Source organism: Rutidosis leptorrhynchoides, chromosome 1 (genome assembly GCF_046630445.1).
Source record: "Rutidosis leptorrhynchoides isolate AG116_Rl617_1_P2 chromosome 1, CSIRO_AGI_Rlap_v1, whole genome shotgun sequence".
NCBI classification, from domain to species: Eukaryota; Viridiplantae; Streptophyta; class Magnoliopsida; order Asterales; family Asteraceae; genus Rutidosis; species Rutidosis leptorrhynchoides.
This window is the reverse complement of record NC_092333.1, coordinates 185,184,850-185,191,155: the sequence shown is the minus strand read 5'-3', so window position 1 is coordinate 185,191,155 and position 6,306 is coordinate 185,184,850. Positions and strand designations below refer to the sequence as shown.

The 6,306-nt window shown below is 39.8% G+C and overlaps 1 pseudogene; it reads right to left on the bottom strand.

Moving 5' to 3' along the window:
* Positions 1-833: 833 nt before the first annotated feature.
* Positions 834-5,435, bottom strand: LOC139892832 (uncharacterized; annotated as a pseudogene).
* Positions 5,436-6,306: the final 871 nt, after the last annotated feature.

Below are 6,306 nucleotides of genomic sequence, written 5' to 3'. Positions count from 1 at the left end.
ATATTAACACTTGCACCCGAATCTAGCAAAGCCCTATAAGTCTTCTTCTTTTTAAATTGACAAATAACCGAAAACTCCCCCGGATCTCTATACTTAATGCGAGGTTTGAATTCACATTTTGGTTTGGATTTACTTTTTGTTTTGGACTCAACGTATTCAACTTCAATTTTCCAACCCTCATCATCAACAAAAGATGTTTTGGTGTTGTTCATGAATCTTTCCATGTTTTCTTTTCCCCACATACTTTCAAGCGTCTTACGAATTTCCCCTACATCTACATCCGGTTCTTTTTCTACTTCGGGTGTTTTCGTAACCGTGGTAACACAAATGGTTTCATCTTTGCTCGACTCGGAACTTAAGCGTTGATCGAGGCGAATACCCCCACACTCAACACTTTGATAGATTTTGTCCATATCTATAGTATCCTCTACCATTTCTTCACTAACTACTTCATTTATGTTAACCTCTTGTATCCAAAGCATCATACAATAACCCTCATCAAATTCTCTCTCAACTATATATGCTGAAGGAAAACGCATATTTTCCGAATTACAAAATCGAAAAGTTCTGTTTCCTCCTTAAAAAGTGATAGAACCTGCACCTGGGTCTATTTTACAATCCGCGGTTGCAATGAATCCACGCCCGAATAACAATGGAACATCTTCATCCGTAGGTATATCAAAAATGGTGAATGGTACTACAAGGAAAACACCTTTCACACTAACCATCACATCGCGAAGTACATCAAGTGCCTGACACTTAGTATTATTGCCAAGTGTGATGACCGCATCGGATTTAGTCAACGAACATAAAGAACATTTGTCATGAAATAATCACTTGTACGTCTCGTATGACATGATATTAATTGTGGACCCCGTATCGGCAATCACCTTGAATTCACGATGATCATTAGCAAAGTGGGGTAAGACCCCAATGAAACTCAATTCGAACAATACTTCCCCTGGATCTTCTTCTTGATGACGGAACTCCAGCCTTCCCTTAACATCTTCTTCCAATGATAACTTTTCATCAAAACATTCATCTGAAATAACCTCAGACACCTCGTCATCGGGCGCATCATCAAATCGCCCATCATCATCCCAAACATCACAATTGGGCATACAACTAATAGTAACATTTTTATCAAGCCACGCATCAATGTTCTCTTTACTAACATAATTCTTTGATTCATTCACCCGAATTGTTCTAAGTTGATGGACTTTCATGGGTTCAAACCGAATTGTTTCAACTACCCTAGCATCATCAAGTGACATACCGGAAGCAATTTTCAATCGTTGCCCATTAACTAAGAACGGTTCCCCACCTTTTGGATCTTTTATTTCAATTGCCCCATACGGAGTAACCTTAGTAACCACATAGGGACCGTTCCACTTACTTCTCAACTTACCCGCAAATAACTTTAGCCTTGAATTAAACAACCACACACTTTGCCCCACTTCAAATATCCGCCTTACGATTTGCTTATCATGAAACGCTTTCATTTTCTCTTTGTAAATTTTTGAACTTTCATAAGCATCGCATCTCAACTCATCCAGCGCCGATAGGTCTAACTTTCTTGCTTTTCCTGCCTCATCCATGTTCATGTTCACCTGTTTAATAGCCCATTCTGCACGATGCTCAATTTTAACAGGTAAGTGACAAGCCTTCCCATAAACAAGTCAATAAGGTGAAGTACCAATAGGGGTTTTATAAGCTGTCCGGTAAACCCAAAGCGCATCGTCTAGTCTTATAGACCAATCTTTGCGATTAGGATTTACGGTTTTTTCTAAAATCCTTTTTAATTCCCTATTAGATACTTCCACTTGCCCACTTGTTTGGGGATGGTAAGGCGTAGCAATTCGATGATTTACTCCATAATCCCTTAAAAGTTTAGCAAAATGCGAGTTTTTAAAGTGCGAACCCCCATCACTAATTATGGCCTTAGGTACACCATGACGACAGAAAATATTTCTCTTAACAAACTTTAGGATAACTTTGTGGTCATTGGTCCGAGTAGCCTCAGCCTCCACCCACTTGGAGACATAATCAACAGCTACTAGTATATACTCAAACCCAAAAGAAGGTGGAAAGGGTCCCATAAAATCTATGCCCCAAACATCAAAGATGTCACAAACCAAATTTGGGTTCATGGGCATTTCATTACGCTTATAGATTCCCCCCATCCTTTGACACCTAGCACAATTTTTAACATACTCACATGCGTCTTTAAAAATAGTAGGCCAAAAGAAACCTGAGTCGAGTACTTTGTACCCGGTTTTCTTGACTCCGTAGTGTCCTCCTCATGCAAAAGTATGACAATGAGCTAGAATGTCCTTAAGCTCATCTTCCGCCACACATCTTCTTATGATTTGATCAGGTCCAATTCGGTAAAGAACCGGGTCCTCCCAAATATAATGCTTAACCTGCGATAAAAAGTAATCCCTCTTGTGCTTGTTCCAATGTTTAGGTATCTTGTTAGTAACTAAATAGTTAACAATATACGCGAACCAAGGTACCTGCACAACACTAAACAAACACTCATCCGGGAAATTCTCCTGGATTGGTTTAGCAGGGTCAAACGGTGGCGGAGGTATCCTAGATAAATGGTTGACTACCACATTCTCTATACCTTTTTTATCCCTTATTTCCAAATCAAACTCTTGTAGCAACAAAATCCACCTAATCAATCTAGGCTTAGACTCTTTCTTCTCAAGCAAGTGCCTTAGAGCACTATGGTCCGAAAAGACAACTACCTTAGACCCCCACAAATATGATCTAAATTTTTCTAAGGCAAACACTACTGCTAATAATTCTTTCTCGATTGTGGTATAATTCACCTGGGCATCCGAGAACGTCTTACTAGCATAATAGATAACAACCGGTTTCCTATCAACTCTTTGACTCAAAACAGCCCCAGCCGCAAAATCACTAGCGTCGCACATAATTTCAAATGGTTTGGTCCAATCGGGTGATTGCAAAATGGGTGCTTCGGTCAACTTACTCTTAAGGGTGTTAAAGGCCTCCTTACATTGGTCATCAAATTCAAAAGGTGTGTGTTTTAATAATAAATTACACAATGGTTTAGAAATAACGCTAAAATCTTTGATAAACATACGATAGAATCCTGCATGTCCCAAAAACGATCTTACCCCCTTAACATTGGTTGGTGGAGGTAATGTGGAAATAAGTTGCACTTTTGCCCTATCGACTTCGAATCCCCATTCAGACACAATGTGTCCCAAAACCACCCCTTCCCTTACTATAAAGTGGCTCTTTTCCCAACTAAGGACAAGGTTGGTCTCGGTACACCTCTTTAAAACTTTTTCCAACATACTCAAACACGACTCAAAAGACTTGCCAAATATTGAAAAATCATCCATGAAAATTTCTAAAGACTCGCCTATTAACTCTGAGAAAATACTCATCATACACCTTTGAAAGGTAGCAGGTGCATTACATAAACCAAAAGGCATTCGTCTAAAAGCATAAGTTCCATAAGGACAAGTAAAAGTCGTTTTTTCTTGGTCATTAGGGTGAATAGGTATTTGATTATATCCCGAATACCCATCTAAGAAACAATAAAATTTCTGACTTGACAGCTTTTCGATGATTTGATCAATAAAAGGCAAGGGAAAATGATCCTTTGAAGTCGCAGCATTCAGCTTCCTGTAATCAATACATACCCGCCAACCTGTCATGGGACGGGTTATGATCTTTTCACCTTCCTCAGTTTCGATTACCGTTATCCCAGCTTTCTTTGGCACTATTTGCGTGAGGCTTACCCACTGACTATCCAAAATAGGGAAAATAATCCCTGCATCTAGCCACTTGAGAACTTCCTTCTTTACAACTTCCTACATGTTCGGGTTTAACTTGCGTTGCATATCATGAGCAGGTTTAACCTCCGGATCTGTAACTATCCTATGCATACACACTGAGGGACTTATCCCTTTCAAATCAGCTATCATCCATCCTACTGTAGCCTTGTACTTTTGAAGCACTTCCATCAAGGCTTTTTCCTGCACACCTGTCAAATCTGAAGCAATAATAACTGGCAAAGTGCCGTCAGTACCTAAAAATGCATACTTCAAATGAGAAGGTAAGGGTTTTAACTCAAGAGTCGATGGTGACTCTAGTGACGGTCTCGTATTAGTATCAATGGATTTAGGTAGTGGCTCATATTTATGAGTCCACGGTGGCAACCTAGCATCCATTGTACTTGCTACTGCTAATTCTACTGCCTTAACCTCTTCACATTCAACATCCTCTTCGTCACCTAAGCAAAATATTTCTACTGGGTTATTGGTTATTAGGTGAGAAGTATGCTTTTCCACTAATTCATCAATCACATCTATCTGATAGCATTCATGGACATTCGGGGTGTGAAGAGAATTAAAGATATTAATTCTCATCTTGCGATTCCCGAAAGATATGTCCATAGCACCCGTTTGACAATTAATATGAGCATTAATGGTGGCCAAGAACGGGCGTCCCAAAATTATAGTGGGTTGGGCATCTCTATTCCTAGGTTCAATATCCATAACAACAAAGTCAACTGGGTAATAGAAATCCTCCACTTTTACTATCACATCTTCTAATATCCCCCTAGGCGTTTTGATTGACTGGTCCGCTAGTTGAATAATTATGTCAGTTCTTTTCATTAAACCCAATTCAAATCGGTCAACTAGACAAAAAGGTAAAATATTAATGCTAGATCCTAGGTCCAATAACGTCGTTTTCACATTCACGTTTCCTACAGTCACAGCTATCAACGGGGTCCCTGGTTCCTTAAACTTAGGTGGAAGTGTACCCGAAACAACTGCACTTAGGTGCTCAGTTAGCTCCACCTTTTTGGGTAAAGTCGCCCTTTGCTTCCTCTTTTGAGTGCAAAGGTCCTTTAAAAATTTAGCATAAGACGGGACTTGCCTAATAACATCGAGGAGGGGTAAATTTATCTTAACCTGTTTAAACGTTTCCCACATGTCCTCTGGTTGTGGTCCCTTTTTCCCATACGGGAACTGGTTTGGGGACTCTAAGGCCTTGGAAAATGGGACGGTTTTTGATTCCGTCTCCGCTTTCCCGGTCTCATTAACGATTGGTTCAGTCTTCTTCACCCCCTCCCCATGGTTATCATTTTCACTTACCTCTTCCTCGTCAAGAACAATAGGAGACTTACTTGACTCTTGTTGCACTACCTCATTTTCTCCTACCTTATTGTCATACTTCTTTCCGCTTCTCAAGGTAGCTACCATGTTAACGCTATGCCCTTTTCCTCGATCCTTATGATTTGGATTTAGAATCGTGTAGCTTGGAATTGTACCTGGTTCCCTATTTCCCTTACTTTCCGCTACATTACCGATCTCCTTAGCCAATGCACCAATCGACTTATTTTGTACTTCTATCATTTTTTGCATTTCGGATATGAACGCATCCATCTTAGCATCCGAGCTAGATGGTTGATTGGTTGAAGTATTGTTTTAATTTTGGTTTGGGTTTTGGCCTTGGTTTTGGTAATTGTTTTGGTTTTGGTTTCGGTTGTTGGGATAAGGATTTTGATAGTTTCTTTGGTAGTTGCCTTGGTTCTGAAAGTTACCCTATTTTTGAAAGTTGTTTTGTGGTCTAAGTTGGTTCCCTTGGTTAGCATTCAGAGCGTTGTTATTGCTCCAACTGAAATTAGGATGATTTCTCCAACCCGGATTATACGTGTTGGAGTATGGATCATATCTCCGCCCCTGAACCTCGTTAACTTGTTCTTCCACTATGTGCTGATTTACTGGTGGAATCCCATTTCTACATCCATATGTAAAGTGAGAAGGATCTCCACAAATCTCACATACTTCCCGAACCTACGAAATATTACAAGCAAGACCCTGGTTTGGGTTGTTAAATATAAGCATTTTCAAATCATCAAATTCCTGCTCTAAGTTCCTAGATGAACCACCAGAATCGGAAACATGATTCACTCGGGAGGTACTAGGTTGTTTACGATCAACCGAAGCTTGGGTTTTTGAACCCTTGCTTAACTGTTCGAAGAACGTCCATTCATCATCACTAGACCGAGTTAAGAATGCCCCACCACTAGCTGCCAAAAGAAACTGTCTGTTTTGGGAATCTAAACTATCATAGAAAACTTTAACCAATTCCCACTTGGGTATCTCATGGTGTGGGCATGCCCTAAGTAACTCCTTCAGACGTTCATACACTTCATGAAATAATTCACCCGTTAATTGTTTAAAAGATTTTATTTGCGTACGCATGTCTGAAGTTTTACTTATGGGGTAAAATTCTTCTAAAAATCGTTTTTTC